This window comes from Petaurus breviceps, unplaced genomic scaffold (assembly GCF_028583685.1).
Source record: "Petaurus breviceps papuanus isolate PSGF00001 unplaced genomic scaffold, PetGlider_PUasm1.0 176, whole genome shotgun sequence".
Classification (NCBI taxonomy): Eukaryota; Metazoa; Chordata; class Mammalia; order Diprotodontia; family Petauridae; genus Petaurus; species Petaurus breviceps.
Window position 1 is genome coordinate 1,618,049 of NW_027185771.1, and position 20,889 is coordinate 1,638,937.

A 20,889-nucleotide genomic window follows, 5' to 3' on the forward strand; every position below is an offset into this window, starting at 1 on the left:
AGACATGTCAGAAACAAGATCCAAAGCTTGGCTTTCCTAATTCTGAGACCAACACTATCCACCATGCCATGCTGCCTCTTAAGGCATTTAATCAACAGACATATGAGTGGAAATTATTATAATTACAGAGGGATCCATGATATGTCAAACATTTCACCCAAACAAATGTTTGGCACTGGCATATTCCTCCTGACTGGCTATTGATGAAATGCACCCGTCCAGTGTTTCACTCCATTCTTATATTAACAACCCCCCACTCTATCCAAAAGTCATGAATAGTCAGACATCACTGAAGAATGACTGAGCAAGAATCATAACTTTGCATCCAGTACTGAAATAAAGAGGTAACATTTCAAAGAAAACAATTCAATATGGTTCAAGATATTTGCCTTGCAGACACAAGGAGAGAAGAGGAGATACCAGCCCAGTTGAGTTGTTTATTTGTTTTTAAGGTAAATTATCAATCCATTTCCTATCAAGTAGTACATTTCTTTGCCATTATACCTCATGAATTTATTTCTCGAAATAACAGGTGTTTCATATTCTGCTCAACATTACCAAGCAAGACCTTTGGCCAGAAAAAAGACACAACATATGAACAAATTCTGTACTGAATTGAAACCTGACCTTCAAGTCAGGAAAACTTGGTTTCAAGTGCCCCCTTTGACACCTGCCAGGTGTGTGACCTTGGACAAATAACTTCACGGCTCATTGCTGTGGCCAACCCTCTAGTACCCTGAGTTACAAAAAGATGCTAACTGCCATTGGTAGAGGGAGTTTCTACTGCATCCAGAAGCTCCCTATACCAATGAAATCACACTTCCAGTCTTTTTGCCACCCCTCACTAGTCCAGTGAAGTCATAGGATAACACCAAGGCAGCAGTCTTTGGTGTGTAGTGCTCAGAGTCAGTCTCACCAAAGAATATCAGAAGATACCTTTAGGAGGTTTGGTAAGGATAGTGTGGAAAGCTTCACAGGGTCACAGAAACTAGTCCAACTCCCTTATTTTACAGATGAGGAAACTGAGGCCCAGACTTTCACAAGGACACATGGGTAGTAAGTGGCAGAGCTGAGATTTGGACTCAGATCTTGTGATTCAGACTGCTCCTTATTTGTCTTTAATTTGCCCACACATTTTACTGAAGGGATAAGCAGGAAATCTCAGGGAGGTTATCCTCCCTGATCATATGTACCTGCTAGGAAAGGGGATGATATAGGGAAAGTTTTAGAGAAGGCTTCTTTCAAACAAGATGAATTTAATTCCTAGGATAGCCTAACTGGATTCTCCATCTACATACCATTAAAAGAGTCCTTCCTGTTGTGTTTGGTTTTCTCTCTTTCTGGTCTCAGAAGAACCCCAGGGATCCAAAGGCCTGCAAGAGTGAAAAGAAGAGAAAAGAAAAGAAAAGTTAACAGAACTTTTGAACCTCTAATTATGTTTGGTTCAAGAAAAGGTCCAGAATGGCAAATAAAAGGATCAAGAGGATGGAGGGGGCTCACATGTGAGAACAGACTAAAAAAAACTCAGGACTCCAGTCTGAGAAGATGAAGGCTGAGGTAAGAAGATGATCAAAGTCGCTGAAGTCAGGAAAGGGATGGAGCGAAAGGATGAACATTGGCCTCTTCACAAAATCCCAGAATATTAGGACTAGGGGGCAACCCTTGAAACTTGAAAGAAGAAGTTTTAAGAGAAATAAAAGGAAATACCCTTTTTCACAGTAGGTAGTAAACTTTGGAACTCATTACCTCAAGAGGAGGCACGGGTAGAAAATATCTGTAAGGTTCAATGAGAGCCTGGATACCAATTCATGAATGATAGATCAATAATAGGGATTTAATGACTTGTGTTTGAGCAAGACTGCAAGGAATTTAGACTCACATCTCTAGAAGAGACCTCAAATTCAAATTCCTCATTTGACAAATGAGGGAACTGAGGTACAGAGAAACGACAGTGCATTTAACTTTATCCCTCCTAACCCTGGTCCAAGTCACTTGACTGTGACAATTGAAACACATGTCATTTTTGCCTTGGAAAACTGAATTTAGCTCAGTTACTTGGATATATTATGTTGCTCAGCAGAAAATGGATCTCCATTATGATATGGAAACCAGCAAGGCCTAGATGCTTCCATTGGCATTCTGAGGACGGATAGGTACTAGGGTACTAAGAGTAAAATATATTTGAAAGGAGCAGCAAGTTGTGCATAGAAGATTTGCAATTTCATGTACAATCATCTTTTTATTGTAATAGGTTATAGAAGTGATTGTTTTCTTCCATAAATTAAAAATAAAATGTTTTTTAAAAAAAGGAAAAATTGAAGTGAACACATAACAAAGAAGGTCAGTTTAGTAAAGAACCCTAAAACACCAGATGTGCAAAGAGGTAATTTCAAGGTAGTTTTAGTTATGCTACTAAACAGTAATCCTTACAAGCTTTTAATAGAATTAAAGTGTGACCTATTATTTATTTTCTCTGTATAATATTTTAATATAGTAAAATGGAAATTGAGGTAGATAAGTAGATGACCCTAAATATAGCCTGAAATGGTTCCCCAGGTCAAACATTGTACAGAAAGAAGGATACCAAAAGAAAATGTGAGGAGTCTGGGGCGGCCAGGTAGCACAGCGAGTAAGAGCACCGGCTCCAGTGTTGAGAACACCTGGAGATCGAATCCCGGGCTCAGACACTTAGCACCCACCCAGAAACACCTGGCCGTGTAACCTTGAGCAAGTTACTTAACCCCAATTGCTTAGGGGTAGCCAGGTGGCTCAGCGAGTAAGAGCACCAGCTCCAGTGTCGAGATGACCTGGATCAAATCCAGGCTCAGATACTCAGCACCACACCCAGAAATAATAACTGGCCATGTAACCTTGAGCAAGTTACTTAACCCCAATTGCTTTAAAAAAAAAATGTGAGGAGTCTAATAAAATTAGAATTTTAGTTAGAGTTTTTTAAATGTTTATTCAACTCCAAATATCACCAAATGTCCAAATCTGGAGAAAATCTTGCCACCAACCGCACAAAAGTGATCTAATGTAAATTCTCAAGTTAACACAGAATTTATAAAAGACTGACTTTAAAAGTATCAATACTAAGAACACAGGGAACATGATATCAGAAAGGGTGGGGCCCACAAAAAATGGAACTATGTAGTATTAAGATGAGTAGGAAATGTAATTTAGAAAAATCAGGACTTGGTGGAAGCAAATTGAGTCTTGAGCCTCTGGTTAGTGTTTCTAAAGCATTTTCAAGATGAAAACATCTAGATAAGTGCTAAGCATAATTATTATCATCTAATGTAATTACATTTTAAAAAATTGGAAGTGCTTTAAGGTGGGTAACTGTACACAGCCACATGTTTTCCAGGGTTACAACTTAATCTCAGATGCTTCCCACCATGTCAAAATTGCATTTGAAAATTAAGTTTTTTAATCATGGGGCATTTGGGCATACTGCTTAAAAGAAAGATTATTTAAGTCATCATAACATTGGAAGGAGGCTTAAATTCATCATATTTTCCACAACTTGGAAAGAAAATTAGCACCTCCACATTTGTAGTTTTTACTTTTTGATTACAAAGGGAGGTAAGGATGAATGGAAAGCAATTTATTGGAGACGATGGTCTATACAATCAGGGGAAGAAAATAGGTAATTACCTAGTAATTTGGAATTATCTAGACCAGAGTTTTCAAACTCCTTTCTTGGGGACTAAATGTAACCAACAAAACCACCAAGTACTGCCTGAATCAGATAAAAATATAATTGGGAAACATTTTACAAAATAAAAATAAAAATACAACACAACATAGTCGATGTTAATTTGTGGTTTTCTAAGACTCTTAAGTCTAATCCTCTAAATATGAGGCCAGCAGGGATCCATTTCTATTTGAGTTTGACACCACTAGTCTGGACAATCCTAACCTTTAATGATCAAAGACAATCTTTTTTGTAAAGAATTGAAATTTTATTTCACTCTCAAACCCTCTAAATCATTTTATAACTCTTTTTTTTCTAGCAATGACAGTTTGGTGCAGGTGAGAGAGGGTTGGCTTTAGAGTTAGAAGACAGTTTCAAATCCCCTACTTGGACTCATATTCACTATCCAACCCCCAGCAAATCCCCTAACCTCTCATTGCTTTTTTGTTGTTTGTCCTTTATTCTCAAAGACAACCAATGACTTCAGGAAGGTTATGCCTTGACTTGCAAGTGAATTGGATTTAAGTGAAGCAGGGCTGTGCAAAGTCACCAACCTCCTTCTCTCCTCCAGAACCACCTGGTTCCAACGGCGAGATATAGATCAGGAATATTTGGAGATGGCCCCAGACCTAGTGGGAAACTTTAGCCTTTTTAAGCTAAGGTCTTTCCCAGATCTCGATTTGACTGAGGCAATGTCCCATTCAGTGAACAAGGTTAGGTAAGAAATGAGGCAAAAGATGGCCTCTTTGACTTACTTAAAAAAAATCAGTTTGGATGGGGAAGACTCCCAGGGTTTCTGACCAGAACAGAAGCAATTGCTATTTATACTCACTTTGAACCAACATCACCCAAACATTGTTCTAGGTAAATCTCTAAGAATATGAGTTGGAAAGTTGTAGAGAAGGCATTGCCCTACACTAGTAGACCTAGTTTCCTCACCTGAGAGTTCCCTATGCCCAAGAAATAACAGATCCAGTCTTAATCCCCCATGCTGATCCTGCTTTATTTAGGACATAAAGACATAGTTAGACACACCAACAACCCTCTGGAAGAGCCAAGTCATCTAAGGACAGGGTGACTAAAAACTTTGTATCATATAAATCAATTGGGATTAATGTTACTATTCTTAAATGCATTAGTATTTTTTAAGTATGCAGTGATGGAGAGATGCCCATTCAGCATCCTCTAGGAGGAACAAAGTGATCCATTACTTGGTGTATCCATTAGACATCCTTTATAAGGCACTTACAAACTCTTAAGGGACCTAGGACACTAAGGAACTGCTTCAGAATCTTTTTTTTAATCTGTCCCTGTGATATCATTGGTCTAGGGATCTCCAGGAGATGAAAGCCCCTCCATCAATATAGATTGGCAATTCCTCTGCAATTTAAAATGTTAAAGATTTGCCTGGGACTGAAAGGTTCAGGGACTATGCCAGAGCCATATGAGCACCATGTATCAGAGATAAGACTTGAACTCAGTCTTAAAGACTGAGGCCAACTCTCTTATTTGCTTTGTCATGTGGCCTTGCATTTTAAATCACAGAATTTTTAAAGCTAGAAGTAATTTTGCAGGTTATCTAATTCAGCTTCTGGCTTTGGGTACAGATCAAGGCAGACAAGGAAATTTCAGGTCAGCTATGATATCTGCTTTATTTGAGATTTATCCCCTCTGCCTATCTAGTGAGGGGGACAAGTAGCTTTGGCTTTCCCCCTGGACATTCATTCAGAGCTATTCCAGAGGGTTCTAATGAAATCCAGAAGTTCTAGGTTCATGTGGAATGTAATAGAATCCCTGCAAGAAATAGACTAGGTCTACTACAGTGGTTAATGGAGTTAGATGGCACAGTGGATACAGCACTGGGCTTGGAATCAGGAAGATTTATCTTTGTCAGTTCAAGTCCAGCTTCAGAAACTTACTAGTTATGTGACCCTGGGAAAGGCACTTTACCCTAATTGCCTCTATTCCTTATTCGAAAAATGATCTGGAGAAGGAAATGGTAAAGCACCCAACTATCTGTGCCAAGAAAAACCCAAATGGGGTCATGAAGAATTCGACACGATTAAAGTCCAACAACAACGTGCATGAAGGCAGTGGCTCAGGAGCTACAAAACAACAAGTCTGTACCCACTTTGAGTTTCAGCTAATTTTTACTGTGAATAGAGCACTAGCTTTGGAATTAGGAAGACCTGAGTTCCTGCTTAGTCACTACTAGCTATATGATCCTGGGCAAGTCACAACTTCTGTTGGCCTGAGTTTTCTCACCTGTAAAATTAAGGGGGTGCCTCAAAGAACCCCAAAGTCCATTTAAGCTCTAAAGCCTTGATCTTAAGGTCTCTAAGATAGCTTCTAATTCTTAAATCCTATGGTCAGAGGTGCTACCTGGCAGAAAGAGCATTGAATACAGGCTCAGAGATGAAGTTTGAAATATTTAGACTCTGCTACTTAGTACCTAGAACACCTTACACAAATATTTTTACCTTTCTAGAGAATAATCATGATATGAGATAGAGAAAAATAGTTGATATGACTTTGGGCCTCGAATTAGGAAAATCTAGACCCAAATTCTGCTCAGACACCCATTTTCAGTTTTTGTCATCTTTCCCATTTTTGATGAATATGATACATATGTATATATGTCAGCTTTTCTAATTTGACTTTTTCTTATTATTAAGAGGGAACTCTTTTGATATGGTTCTTTATAGTTTGCATTTCCCTTTCTGAAAACTGTTCAAATTACAGAGAATGGCCTTCTTAGCCTTCTATATTTGTGTCAATTCACTATATATTTTATATAACCAGGCTTCTATCAGTACCTTGATGCAAAAGTTTTCATGATCACCCACATCTTTTATTTTAGCCGCATTGATTTTTTTTGTATGCAAAGGTTTTTTTAATTAAATAAAATAAATACAACACTTTTATAAAATACACAACTCACTTAAAAATAAAAACGTAGGCATAGAAGGATCTTTTTTTAGGATGATCAAAAGCGTGTATCTAAAATCAAACAATAGCATTACTTTACAATGGAGAAATGTTAGAAGCTTTGACAGTGCAATAGGAGATGAACTATCTCTCCATTATTTTTTTACATGGAGAAATGTAAGCTCTAGCAATAAGAGGAGAAGAAAAAATTAAAGGTATAAAAATTGATATAAAAGGGCCAAGATTGTCCTTAATCGCAAATTATATAATTAGAAAATCCCAGAGAATAAGGAGAGAAACAAGTCACGATGATTAATAAGACAAAATAAGATGAATAACAATATAGCTTTAGGAAAATATCAGGATACAAATTAAATCTACAAAAATCATTTAGCATTCTTATATAATACTAACAAAAATTAGGAAGAAGAGATAAAAGAAATTTCATTCAAAATAATGCAACAAACATTTTTAAAATATTTGGGAATTACCCTACCAAAAACACATGCAAGATTTATATAAATACAAGCACAAAACACTCATCACAGAAATGAAGGAAAACAAAATACTGGAGAGATGATACTGAGTGTTTATGATTGGATTGTGACAGTATAATAAACATGGTGACATTACCTAAGTTGATTTTCTCATTTAGCATTATGCCATTCTAATTACCATACTATATAGAACTAGACAAAATAATGACAAATTCATTTCTAGGAACAAAGGAATCTCAGGGGAAAAATGAAAAAGTTACAAAATAAGATAATAGATCATGAGACAATAGATTTAGTGATGGAGATGACCTCAGAGGTCATCTAAAGTGCCCAGTACCATCATTTTAGAAATCAAGAACCAAGAGATTGGATGACTTATTTGCCCAAGGACACACAATAGGTAAATGGCCCAAAAGTAAGTCCCAAAATTTAAGACCTGGTCTTAGGTCTCCCCATCATGAGTGTTTATTCCATTATTTTCTTTATTTTATCTTGCTAATGTTTCTGATTCTATGCCAAATAAAAGTGAAGAACTTGAGGAGGAAGTTTTCAGAGCATAGAATGCCTTCATCAGAGAAGGTGCTGTGTTCTATGAGCAAAGCAGCATTGAAACAGCTCAAAAGAAAGGCAAGATGTGCAAATTTAGAGAATCCACCCCAAATGTTTCACATGGCCAATTTGTGTCCAACATGCGGTAGAGCATTCTGAGATCGTATTGGTTTGGTCAATCCGTCAGACACACTGGAATTGGACTCTAAATAGTGGTGTCATTTTGGTCCTCTTCAAGAACTAAGGTCAACAACAACGATGGCAAATGAGACTACATCTTAGTTTTAGATAAACTGCCGAACATATTAAAGACCTGTCCATATCTATGCTTTTTAGTTGGCTTATTTTTTTTAATATAAATGAATGTGGCATTTTTTATGAATCCATTATTATAATTATGTTGTTTTTGTAATATTTTTTATTTACATGACTAATTACACTAACGTCAAATCTAGCTTGGTTCAAATGACCATTTTAAATGTATTATATTTTATGTAGCACTTTTACATCAATATTCATTAATAACACTATACTTACCATCTTTATATTATTCCTCCCCCGCCCCGATTTGGTTATCAGCTCTATATGTGCCTCATAAAATTAGTAGCTTGACAAAGTATCTTCTTTTTCTTTTATTGGAAACAATTTATGGAGAAATAATATTAATTTCTCTTTACATCTTTGAATGAATGCGCTTTTTTTTTTTTTAGCAATCAGGGTTAAGTAACTTGCTCAAGGTTACATGGCCAGTTATTTCTGGGTATGTTGCTAAGTATCTGAGCCTGGATTCGATCCCCAGGTCATCCCAACACTAGGGCCGGTGCTCTTACTCGCTGAGCAACCTGGCCGCCCCTAAGCAATTGAGGTTAAGTAATTTGCTCAAGGTTACACGGCCAGGTGTTTCTGGGTAGGTGCTAAGTGTCTGAGCCCGGGATTTGATTCCCCAGGTCATCCTGACACTGGGGCCGGTGCTGTTACTCGCTGTGCTACCTGACCGCCCCATGAATGAATCCACTTATAAGTACATATGAACTACTTTTGTTTTTGTGTTTCATTTTGTTTTATTTTCTCTTTTATTCTTTTTTTTTTCTGTGTGTCTCTTCCCCTTTAATAGCTCAACTATACCTTACATGATTTCTTTCAGTGATTGAATGCTTTGGAAGTTACATTTCTTAGATTTCTAGTTTGTGTAGTTTACACATTTTATATATTTATACATTTCTGTTGAACTATTAATTTTGCTGTCGTATAATTAGGGATGGTTTTTTTCTGAAAATTTACTTCTTTATTATACATTCTTACTTTTTTATTGGCTATTGCATTTTTCTCTCTTTTTTAAATAAAATTCACTAGTGGCTTACTGATTTAGTTATAATTCAACGTTCAAGGAACCACAAGGGAAGAGTAAGCAGTAAATCACCATAACTCTCCCATATTTACCTCCAAACAACCATAAAATAGCGCCCCCAAACAAATCCTGCAACAGTAGAACCAGCAAAAAGATGGGATGAAACAATCTTTTAGCCCAAGAAGCTTGAAAGATTGGCAAGAAAGGTCTGTCTCATTCAGGTAAAGGGGGAGCATGACCCAGGACAGGAAGCATTCCAAGAAGCCAGCTGCAAGCTCCACCTCAGAAAACCATCAGGAGATCTTGAGCCTCAGGGTGGTGGAGCAGGAAAATGCCAACACCAAGAACATACCCCACCCACCAGATGCCTCAACATAGTCAGGGGAATTGGTAGACTCCAGATCCAAGAATCACCATGTGCTTCAGCACAGCCCAGAGAAAACGGCATCCTCCAGCGGCTAGAGACCTCCATGTGCTTCAGTGAAGCCCCAGGGAAATGCAGAAACACTCCCACTGGCCTCAACACATGCCAGAAACCACCACTGGGACCCCAGCTCAGAATCTGGTAAGCTGCCAGACCCCTACAACTTCCAGCAGTGCCAGCCACCCTCCACCCCATCCCTTCAGTGTAGCACCAGACACAAGGGTCCCCTGTGGGCTTCAGGGTAACATCAGTACAGCACAATAAACATTGCTTCTTTCTTTCACAAGAAAGATGAGTAAAAAGTAACAAAAAAGAATCTGACCACAGAAAGGCATTATGGTGACAGGGAAGACCAAGACACAAACTCATAAGAGGACAACAATGTCAAACACCTATGGGCAAAACCCAAAGGAAAATGGGAAGAACTCATGGAAGAGCTCAAAAAGGAGTTTAAAAATCATATAAGAGAGGTAGAAGAAAAATTGGGAAAAGAAATGAGAGTGTTGCAAGGGAATTATGAAAAAAGAGTCAACAGTTTGGAAAAAGAAAACAACTGCTTAAAAAATAGACTTAGCCAAATGGAAAAGGAGATACAAAAATCCACTGAAGGCAACAACTCTCTAAAAAGTACAATTGGCCTAATGGAAAAGGAAGTACAAAAGCTAACTGGGGAAAACATCTCCTTAAAAGTTAGAATTGGGCAAGTGGAAGCTAATGATTCTATAAGTCATCAAGAATCAACCAAACAAATTCAAAAGAATGAAAAAAATAGAAGAAAATGTGAAATACCTCATTGGAAAAACAATAAACTAAGACAATAGACTTATGAGAGATAACATCAGAATCATTGGACTACCTGAAAGCCATAATCAAAAGGAGGACTTGGATAACACTTTCCAAGAAATTATCAGGGAAAACTGACCTGATGTCCTAGAATAAGAGGGCAAAATAAGCATTGAAAGAATCCAATGATCACTTCAGGAAAAAGATCACAAACTAAAAACTCCAAGGAACATTAAAGCCAAAATTCAGAACTATCCAATCCAGGAATAAATACTGCAAGTGGCCAGGAAGAAACAATGAAAATATTGGGAAGCCACAATCAGATTACACAGGACTTGTTACAACATTAAAGGATCAGAGGTCATGGAACATGATATTTTGGAAGGGAAAGGAGCTAGGACTACAACCAAGAATCACCTACCCAGTGAAATTAAGCTTAATACTCCAAGGAAAGAAATGATCTGTCAATGAAATAGAAGGATTTCCAGCATTCATAAAGAGAAGACCAGAATTGAACAAAAAATGTGATCTCTGATATTAAGACCAAAGAGAAAACTAAAAAGGGGAAAGAATACATAAGGGATTCAAGGAGTTGAATTATTTACATCCCTACATGTGAAGATGATACCTGTAATTCTTAAAAATGATTCCATTAATAATACAGCTAGAAGAAATATACAGAGACAAAGGGTATGGGTATAAGGCGAATTTGAGGGAATAACATGAAAAATAATTAAGGGATGAGAAAGAGGAGCTCAGTGGGTGAAGAAGGAAGGGAGCAGTAGAATTGGGGTAAATTATTTTACATGAAGAGGCAAGAGAGACCTATTACAGTGGAGAGGAAGAGGGAAGGATGGGTGATGGGCATCACTTGAATCTTCCTCTCATCAATATTGGCTCAAAGAGGGAATGATATACACAATCAAGTGAATATAGAAATCTATCTTACTAGATAGGAAATAAGGAAGGGAGATTAAATAAAGGCTGTGGGGGGCAGGGAGCTGACAGAAGAAAGAGCAAACCAGGGGAGGTGGTAGACAGAAGCAAAACATTGTCAAGGAAGGAAAAGATACAAAGAGAGAGAGTACAAACAGGAGGAAAAAATAGGGTGGAAGGAAATATACAGATAGTAATCATAAGTGCAAATGTGAATGGGATGGAATCTCCCATAAAAAAGAAATGGAGAACAGAGCAGATCAAAAACCAGTATGTTTTTTACAATATGTTGTTTACAAGAAACACACTTGAAGCAGACACACACACACACACACAGTAAAAGTAAGGGGCTGGAGCAAAATCTATTATGCTTCAGCTGAAGTAAAAAAGAAAAAAAACAGAGGCAGCAACCCTGATCTTACACAAAGCAAAAGCAAAAATTATGCTAATTAAAAGAGAAAAGAAAGAAAATTACATCTTGCTAAGAGATACCATAGACATTGAATTAATATCAATACTAAACATATATAGACCAAGTGGTATAGCATCCAAATTCTTAAAGGAGAAGTTAAGAAGTAACAGGTTCATGATCAAACAAGAAATAAAGAACGTTATGAAATGTAAAATAGATCATTTTGATTACATTAAATTAAAAAGCTTTTGCACAAAACCAATGCAACCAAGATTAAAGGAAAGCAGAAAGCTGAGAAACAATCTTTCTAGCAAGTATTTCTTATAAAGGTCTCATTTCTCAAATATATAGTGAACTGAGTCAAATTTATCAGAATAAAAGCCATTCCCCAATTGATAAATGGTCAAAGGATATGAATAGGCAATTTTCAGATGAAGGAATCAAAGTTATCTATAAGTATATAAAGAAATGTTCTAAATCACTTTTGATTAGAGAAATGCAAATTAAAACAATTCTGAGGTACCACCTCACACCTATCAGAACCAAAAAAGGAAAGTGATCAGTCTTCAAGATGATTGTAAGCATAAGTAAGGGGATTTTTGTTGGTATTTCTTGTAGTTCAGTATCCAGGATCCATGACCATAACAATCTCTTGGTCTAGGTATTTCAACCTTAACAATCACAGATGCCTTACTCCTCTGAACCCTGGCCCAGTTCACAGCTGTAACACATCCTGTGCTAAGTCACATAGAGCTAATTAGGTGCTGGGTCATGCTGCAGGCTTTCACACCTTTTGGCTCTGAGCCAATCAGGCACTGAATCACATAGATGTTGGTGCCTTCTGGCTCTGAGCCTAATGCTGAAAATGCATATATATTCTTTGAGATTGATATTGCCTGGGGCCTTTCTCATGGGAAGGATGCCTCACCTGAAAACTCTTGATTTCCTGGACAAGAGTCTTCATAGCTGTTGTTAAGGGCCCCCCAGCAAAAATTAACCTAATTAAAAGAGAAAAGAAAGAAAATTACAACCTTTTTGAACCCAGATGTTGGTGCTCTCTCCATCTGGTGATGTATGTAAATAGTTCTATTCCTCTGTTAAGACAGTTGGAGGCCTGTCTTTTGGATCATTCATCAAAGCTTGAGAGAGGAGACCTCTGACCAACAGAGGAGATCTCTGATAGAGAGAGAGGAGACCTCTTAGAAAGTAAGATTGTTAACCCCTTTGAAGAAAGTATGGGGTTTAATGGGACTGGGATAGTTGTCCTGTTTCCCAGTTAATGTGCTAACTGTGGTTTTATGGAGCCCTTCCCAAGGGATGGGAGGATGGAGTATGGACCCCTTCCCAAGAGTGGGAGGATGTACCCTCTACTGCTGGAGGCTTTGGGAGAGTTTCAGAACTGGCAGTGTCCCGGACCAGCCCAGAGAGACCTCAACCCAGTGAAGGAGGCAGTGACTGTGTAGCAGGCAGCCACAAGTGGTTTCCCTGGGGCCCAGAGGAGGGCCCCTGGGAGATAACTCCTTTTTACCCCTCCCTACCCCACCAGCACTCCTGAAGAGACTCGTAGGAACAGTGGCTGTGAGAGGAAAACATGCTTGTGGGAGGTCGGGGAGCCAGTTGGGTAACTCAGTTTCTTGTGTTGTAGTTTGGTTAAAGTTGACAATTGTGAGAAAAAATACTGACAAGTTGCGGCCAGTGGAAACCCAGTTAGGGGAGGTTCAGACTGATTTATCCCAAGGAATGGAAGGAAAAAGAGGCATGGGAGAAAATTCAAGAAGTGTTAGAGACTGGGACCCAAATTCTTAGGGCTCAAAAGTTAAAGGAGTTGGAGGAGAAGTTTCTCTTGAACTTCTCAGAGCCAAGGCCATGGCCAGGGCCAGGGCTTCAGTAGAGTAGCCCTGCCCCCAGACTGTGCTGGAGGGGTGGAGGCCCTAGAACTGTGTTGTGCCCAGAGCCCAGGCCAGAGCAGCCCTTCCCCATATGAGGCTGGGGGAGAATGAGTTGCCCCAGAGATGGGGTGGCGTGGGCCAGAGACAGAAGCAGGGAACAGGGGCCCCTGCAGCCTGCTGAGCCTGGACCCAGGCAGGAGCCAGGAGAGGTTGGAGTAGAGCAGCCCCTTTGCCTGTGAGGTGAGACACACAATAGGAGAAGAAAGCTGCCTGTGCTGGGACCCTGACAGGAGCAGGGAGCAGTTGGCCCCCACACCTACAAGAGCAGGAACTTTGGAGCTCAGGACTCAGCCCTGGATCAAGATGAAAACTTGCAGTGAGGGTGCTTTTCTGCTATGTCTCCCTTGGGGTGATTTGGGACCCAGGGGGTGGGGTTGTCCATGGTGGGATAGGGGAAGTGCCATAACCCCTGGGGACCCACCCTGTTGGCTTTGTCACCCAGATGCCCCCCCCCCCAGACCTTGCTGGAGCAGTGTTAAGACTTGGACTCTTTGGCTCACTAGGGCATGTGTGCACCTGAGAGTACCAGGTGGGAGCCTGCAACAGCAGCATGGCAAGGCCACCGCTCCCAAAGAGGGCTTTATTTGGACACTGCATGGGGATTGTAACCTACTGTGACCTACAGGTGGAGGATGTTGTGTTCTCTGCTGCTCCTGGGGATGTGCTGTGTGAAGCGAAGCCCCTGTCCAGTGAAGAGGAACTGGCTGCTCACTCCCCAAAGATTCTGGCCCCCAAAGAATGTATAAGCGGGGTGTATGCTATGTTATGTTACATAACTTTTGTCCATTTAAGGCTATGTGATAATCCTGGTAATAAATTGTTATGCTGTTATGGATTGTGAATGCTTTAGTTTCTTGGCTCAAGGTTTAGTTTTGAATAAATAGAATGCTGACTATACTGTGTAATTCGATTCTTTACATATGCATACACACACATATATATGCATATATATTCATGGCAGCTGCTCATATCACATTGGCAATACAATGATGCGGAAAATTTGAGACACAAATACACTATTGTGAACTGATCCAACCATTCTAGAGAACTATTTGGAACTATCCCCAAAGGGCAACCAAACTGCTAGGTCTGTATCCCAAAAAGATCACACGCAAAAAGGGAAAAAGACCTGCATGTGTAAAAATATTCACAGTAGGCCTTTTCATTGTGACAAAATATTAGAAATTGAGATGATGCTCATCAATTGGAAAATGGCTAAACAAGTTGTGGTATATGAATGTAATAGAATCCTAGTGTGCAATAAGAAATGATAAAGCGGTAGATTTCAGAAAAGCCTGGAAAGACTTGTACAAACTGATGCCAAATGAAATGAGCAGAACCAGAAAAACATTGCAGACAGTATCAGCAACACTGTATAATGATCAGCTATCAATGACTCAGCTCTTCTCAGAAACACAATGATCCAAAACAAGTACAAAAGACTCATAAAGGAAAATGCTATCCAAGGCCAGATAAAGAATTGATGGATTCTGAATGTGGATTGAATCATATTTTTTTTCACTTACTTTATCCTTTTTGTGATTTTTTTTCCTTTTGCTCTGTTTCTTCTTTTACAACTGTGACTAATATGGAAATAAGGTTTACATGCATAACATATCAAATTACCTAAATTTTTAGGAAGAGGGGAGGGAAGGGAAGGAGGGGAGGGAGAAAAATTTGGAACTCAAAATCTTGTAAAACTGAATGCTAAAATTGCCTTGACAAGTGATTAGGGGGGAAAATAAAATATTATTAAACTAAAATAAATAAAAACAATACAAAAAATAGCCCCTTTGTTTATTAGTTCAATACTGTTTTGTATATTTTTCTGGTTTTAAAAATTCATTCTGTGGGGCGGCCAGGTAGCACAGCAAGTAAGAGCACTGGCTCCAGTGTCGGGATGACCTGGGGATTGAATCCCAGGCTCAGACACTTAGCACCCACCCAGAAACACCTGGATGTGTAACCTTGAGCAAGTTACTTAACCCCAATTGCTTAGGGGTGGCCAGGTGGCTCAGCAAGTAAGAGCACTGGCTCCAGTGGCGGGATGACCTGAGGATCAAATCTGGGCTCAGATACTCAGCACCACACCCAGAAATAACTGGCCATGTAACCTTGAGCAAGTTCATTAACCCTGATTGCTTTAAAAAAAAAAATTCATTCTTGTGTCAGTTTTGTGATTATTAATTTGTTGATTTTTTAGTTAATTTAAAAATTATATATTCAATTCATGAATCCATTTTCTTTACATATGTTTGTATGTATGTATGTACATACATCTGTACTTATGTCAGAAATAGGACTGCATTAGCTATGTGAGCCCTGCTATAGTATACTACTATTAGCTTTCTCCTTAAAATAGTTCTTTGATCTACTCATTATACAGGAAAATAATTACTTAGGTTTCATTTAGATCAGTATCTTTTCCCTCCATGTTTCTATTGTGCTGGTCTATAAGGATATATTTAATATTTATGCCTTTCTACATTTATTTATTTCTTTTTTGTGCTCTAGCACATAATCAGTTTTTGTAAAGGCATCTTGCAATGCCAAAAATATGTGTATTCCCATTCATAAGTTTCCATATTTCTTTTAACCTGATTAGATTTATAATTTCCTTTTTATTTATCTTTCTGTTTCATTGAAGAAGGAATATTAAAATCAGCTACAGTTATTGTGCTTCTTCTGATGCTTTTTTTCACTTTGGTTAGCTTTTCCTTTAAGAACTTGCCACATAATTATATTGTTTCACTGTCTGCAGGGCCTTTGAGGATGTTTTTCTCTTTATAATGTTATTAAGAGTATCAATTTTTATCATTGCTTTTCCCCAAAATAATGATTGTTACACTGGTTTATTTAAAATAACCTGAAATATGTTAAATTTTATTAAGTTTCTCAGTTCCATTCAATGTCTTTATATTTTAAATGTATTTTTTGCTTTTAGTAAATTGTTGGGATTTATTTTCATATTCATTTGACTATTCTCATTTTATTGGTAGATATAATCCATTCACATTCAAGGTAATAATTAAGTTTGTGTTTTCTGGCACTAAATGGTATTATATTTTTGCCCCCTTTTAGAATAGCACTATATCCCCAGAGTTTGTTTTGTTTACTTTAATATAATGCCTGTCTTTTCCTCCAGACCCTTACCCATCAATCCTCTTGATATTCAGCCCAAATCTTACTTCCTTGATTCTATGTTTAATGCACAATTTTTCCCTCTTTCTCTTCATCCACACCTTCCCACATAACAATGCAGCACAGAATTCAAAATCTTTCCGGTCTTTTCACTTCCATCATTCAAATTCTTAGTTGGAATAATAGTCATTCCTCATACCCATTTCCAAGAAATGTTTATTTTTTTTCATTCTCCTTTCACTTTCTAGAAAATTTTAGAATAAAATCTCTTCTTCATAAACTCATTTTCCTTCTCTCTATTTCCTCATGCATCATAGGGGTTCTAGAAAACAAAAGTCCCATTCCCTCTAACCTACCCAGCTAAAAATATGAATATGTATTTCTTTGATATCTCCTTTTTCTCCATCACTTTGTTTGAAGGACCTTATTCTGAAAAGTCTTATGACCAGAAATATAAACTCATGAACAAAGCAGTACAATCTGGTAGGAAATATGAATTGCTTGTTAAAGAATATGGGCAGAAACCAGGTTCTTTGGCCCATGACTTATCATTCCTAGGACCATCATATCATTGCTATGCAGTCATAAATGACCAAATATCCTCATTCCCTAAAGTGCAACATGGTCCCAAGCAGCACTTTCCTTTTTCAGGGAAGCAAGTTCATTTTCCCCTTTCAGGGAACACACACTGATACCCAGAGAGCATTCTCCCTCCACAAATAGCTATAAATTCTGATTTCCCTGTCTTCCCTTGTGCATTACCACTTCCCAAAACATAACTTCACTAATGTTGATTCAGTTTTTTCCCTCCTTCCTCCTAGTTCTTTTGATATTCATTGATGATCTCATAGGCAATCTCTATCTGATCTCTGAATGCACGTCTGAGAAAATGAGAATTTAAAAATAATAAAAAAATCTTGTCTGCACCTAGATCAGGATTGGCAAACTCTGGTAGTACAACAGCTTCCAAGGTTTCCTCTCAGGCTGTAGTTTGCCACTCTGATCTAGATGCAAATAAGCTTTGACTTTTTTTCTTACTATCTATATTTTTAATTTTTCTTTTGTTTTATGAGTTTCTATGTCAAAAAAAAGCCCTTTTCAGCTCTAATTTCTTTTGAAGGATAACATGTATTATTCCCTTTTGTTGAAAAGGAATGTATTTCCAACTGAATATTTTAAGGGGTAAACCAATGGTGCCAAACTCAAATACAAATGAGGACCACTAGTCCGTACAAAATAATCTTTGTGGGCTACATATTGATTCAGTTTTAAAATGTTATTAATCCATATTTTACTGTGTTTTGTTAACCTTGTTAAATGTTTCCCAATTATATTTTGGTCTAGACTTTAATGCAGACTAGGAGTGTCACAGACTGTGTATTTGTCACCTCTGGTATGAACTAATCTCCTTTAGTTTACTTAATATCACATTCCAATATTTCCTTTGATGTCTCATAAAATAGGAATAATCTTGACAAAATAGAACTGTTTCTTCCTGGAATATGAAGAGCTTCTTCCTAGATAATTACAAAATTTGTTTTTTTAATATTAAACTGAAGTTTGGCAACATTTTTTTCATGAATTCAATCTTGTGAATTTCTCTCAGCATTTCATGACTTCTACAGCTCAGTACTTGGTCCCCCATTGCAAAATCTTTCTGGACAATTATATATTTTCTTGACATGTGGGGTTTTATTTCAATGTTTGTGTATGTGTGTGTGTACGTGCACATGTGTGCATGTGTGTGTGTTTAACCTATTATGTTTAGATCGTCTGGGTAAATTTCATCTTTAAAATCAATTGCTTTGGTTTGTAAAGATCTCATACATCATTACAAACTTGTCTTTTGATTTTGCTCTATCAATTTTTCTGACACTCCTGCATTTTTTATTTCCAAATGTATCATTTGCTTTTCAAAGAATCATATTTTGAAGAAATTCTCCATTATTCATTCTAAATTTTCTGCTCTATTTTCTCTTTTTGATTTATTCATGGAGTGTTCTAATTTCTGTTCTAATTTCCATCTTTATTTACTTTAAATTCTTTCATTATTTTTCTGAATCTTTCTGAAAGTTATTGCAGCTCTTCAGTTACTTCTGGGGGCCTCAGGGTATTTGCTATAATGGTAAGAGTTTCTATTTCATTTCACTATCTCCATAGTACTTTGTCATTGTATTGAAACTTTTTTTTTCATTGTTTACTCATTCTTTGGGGTTTTTTTTTCAGTTTTGCTGTTTGTTTTTTCTGTGATACTTTTCATCTTTTCTAGTCACTTTCCTAATCACTCTTTATGTTTACTGTTTCCCATTTTACTCCATCTGGTATATTTCTTGCTATTTTGAGATATTATTATGTATGTGGTGGGCAGGGCAAGACTGGGTATGGGTACAATCTCTTGAACTTCGCCTTTTACCTTCTATTCCAGATAACAGTGGGGTTCTTCCTGTAATCAAGGTCATTCATTCTTTCCAGTCCAGTTTGTCAGAGTTGGACCAATTCATGAAGCTCCACTGGATGAGGGGTGGCAAGATATTGCAGTATCATTTACAAGGAAATAACATAGTACCAAAAGATACCATCAGGTTTGTAGAACTTAGGACACAGTGAAGGGGGCTTAGAAAGTAAACATTGAGTGCAAGACTGAGGAGGAACAAATAGAAGCAGTGGTTGAGTAATGAATATATGTATTTTTTAATTTAACTGTATTTTCTATAGTAATTACTTTACGGGGAATTATCTTTCTCCTCTTTGTGTGGTTTTTATTTTTTTATTTGCATGAATTTCTTGCTCTTTTGAGGTAGTAAAGGGAGGTTAGACTTAAATACAATTTCTTACTCAACCATCTTGCAGGGAACACAAGTTAAAGAGGGCTTACCCAGAAGATCTGGGTTCAGTTCCTCACTCTGTCCCTTCCTATGTGACCTAGGGTAAGTCACAATCTCCCAAGAACTCAGTTTCTTTCTCTATAAAATGTGAGGGTTCAACTCAATAGTTTTCTAGGCCCCTTCCAGTTCTAAATCTATGATACTAAATCCCCTCTCCTTTATATTTTGAGTGACATTCCTTCTACTGAGTTCTATCAGCAAATAATCTAGGATAGAATTTTAAATGTCTACAGTAGAAAACAAAGCTACAAAAGGGTCCTACAGGTTTATTTTCTCTCTGGGGCATCTTCCATGAATGACACTATTGTTATTAGAATCCTCTTAGAGATTGAGTGAGTATTAATATATTCAGGATGATTTTTTTTTGCCAGAGAAAATTCTACAGTATCTCAGTTTTATGACCTTAGGAGAATGAGGGTTTTTTATGTTGTTTGTTTTTAATTTAAACACTATAAGCTCCAGTAGAACCTGACCATTTCAGCAGACATGTGGCATCATCACCAAACAAAATTTAGTGATGTGTACACTAACTGATCTCAGTTCCTTCATCTGGAAAGGAAGACTAGGCATCTACTAAGGTCTTTGTCAACTCTAAGTCTACAGTTGGATGAGTCAAGGAAATAAAAGTTTTCTAAAACCACCTTAAAACTTCCAAACCATACCAAAGTTTACCTCTGGTCCAGGATAATTTCTTTGAGGCAGCTATTCAGTACAGTACTGGACCTAGAGTAGGGTTACCTGGGTTCAAATCCTGCCTTAGATACTAGCTAGCTGTATGACCCCGGGCAAGTCATTTAGCCAGTATTTGCCTCAGTTTTCTCATCTGTAAAATATAGATAATATTAGCACCTACTCCCAGGGATGTTATGAGGATAAAATAAGATAATGTCTGTAAAATATTTTGTTAACCCTAAGGCATTATATGCTATTTATAATGATGATGAAGTTGAAGATGATGATGACGATGATGATGATAACATTTTGGTATTGTAGATGAAGATCAAGGTTGGGTGACAGTGGCACCCCTAAAATCTGCATTTTCTTATCTAAGAACTAAAAGAACAAACAGATCCCTGTCCAAATAATTAGTTTTCTGTGTTAGGAAGCAGGGTTAGGTTACTAGGCTGTCACAGGTTTAACTCTTCCACATATGATGCTTCTGGAGAAGTGGGGAGGCATCAGAAAGGGGAAGAATAGATAGGATGATATGACTTTCCCCTAGGAGTTCACAAAAAATGAAATTTCTAAAATATGGCAAAGGTTAAATGAACATAGATAAACCTGAAAAAAAATTTCTCTGGGAAGAAAGAAGGAAGAGGAGGAGAAGAAGGAGGAGGAGG

At 37.6% G+C, this 20,889-nt stretch overlaps 1 long non-coding RNA gene across 1 annotated transcript in view; it reads right to left on the minus strand.

The window, feature by feature from the left end:
* Window positions 1–20,889, minus strand: part of LOC138159258 (uncharacterized) — a 1,259,001-nt gene that overhangs the window by 560,371 nt on the left and 677,741 nt on the right. The window contains exons 6-7 of the long non-coding RNA XR_011167854.1: window positions 12,503–12,572; window positions 1,299–1,373 (exon numbers count right to left, since the gene is read on the minus strand). This is a non-coding gene — a long non-coding RNA (uncharacterized lncRNA). The remainder of the gene's footprint in view (window positions 1–1,298; window positions 1,374–12,502; window positions 12,573–20,889) is intronic.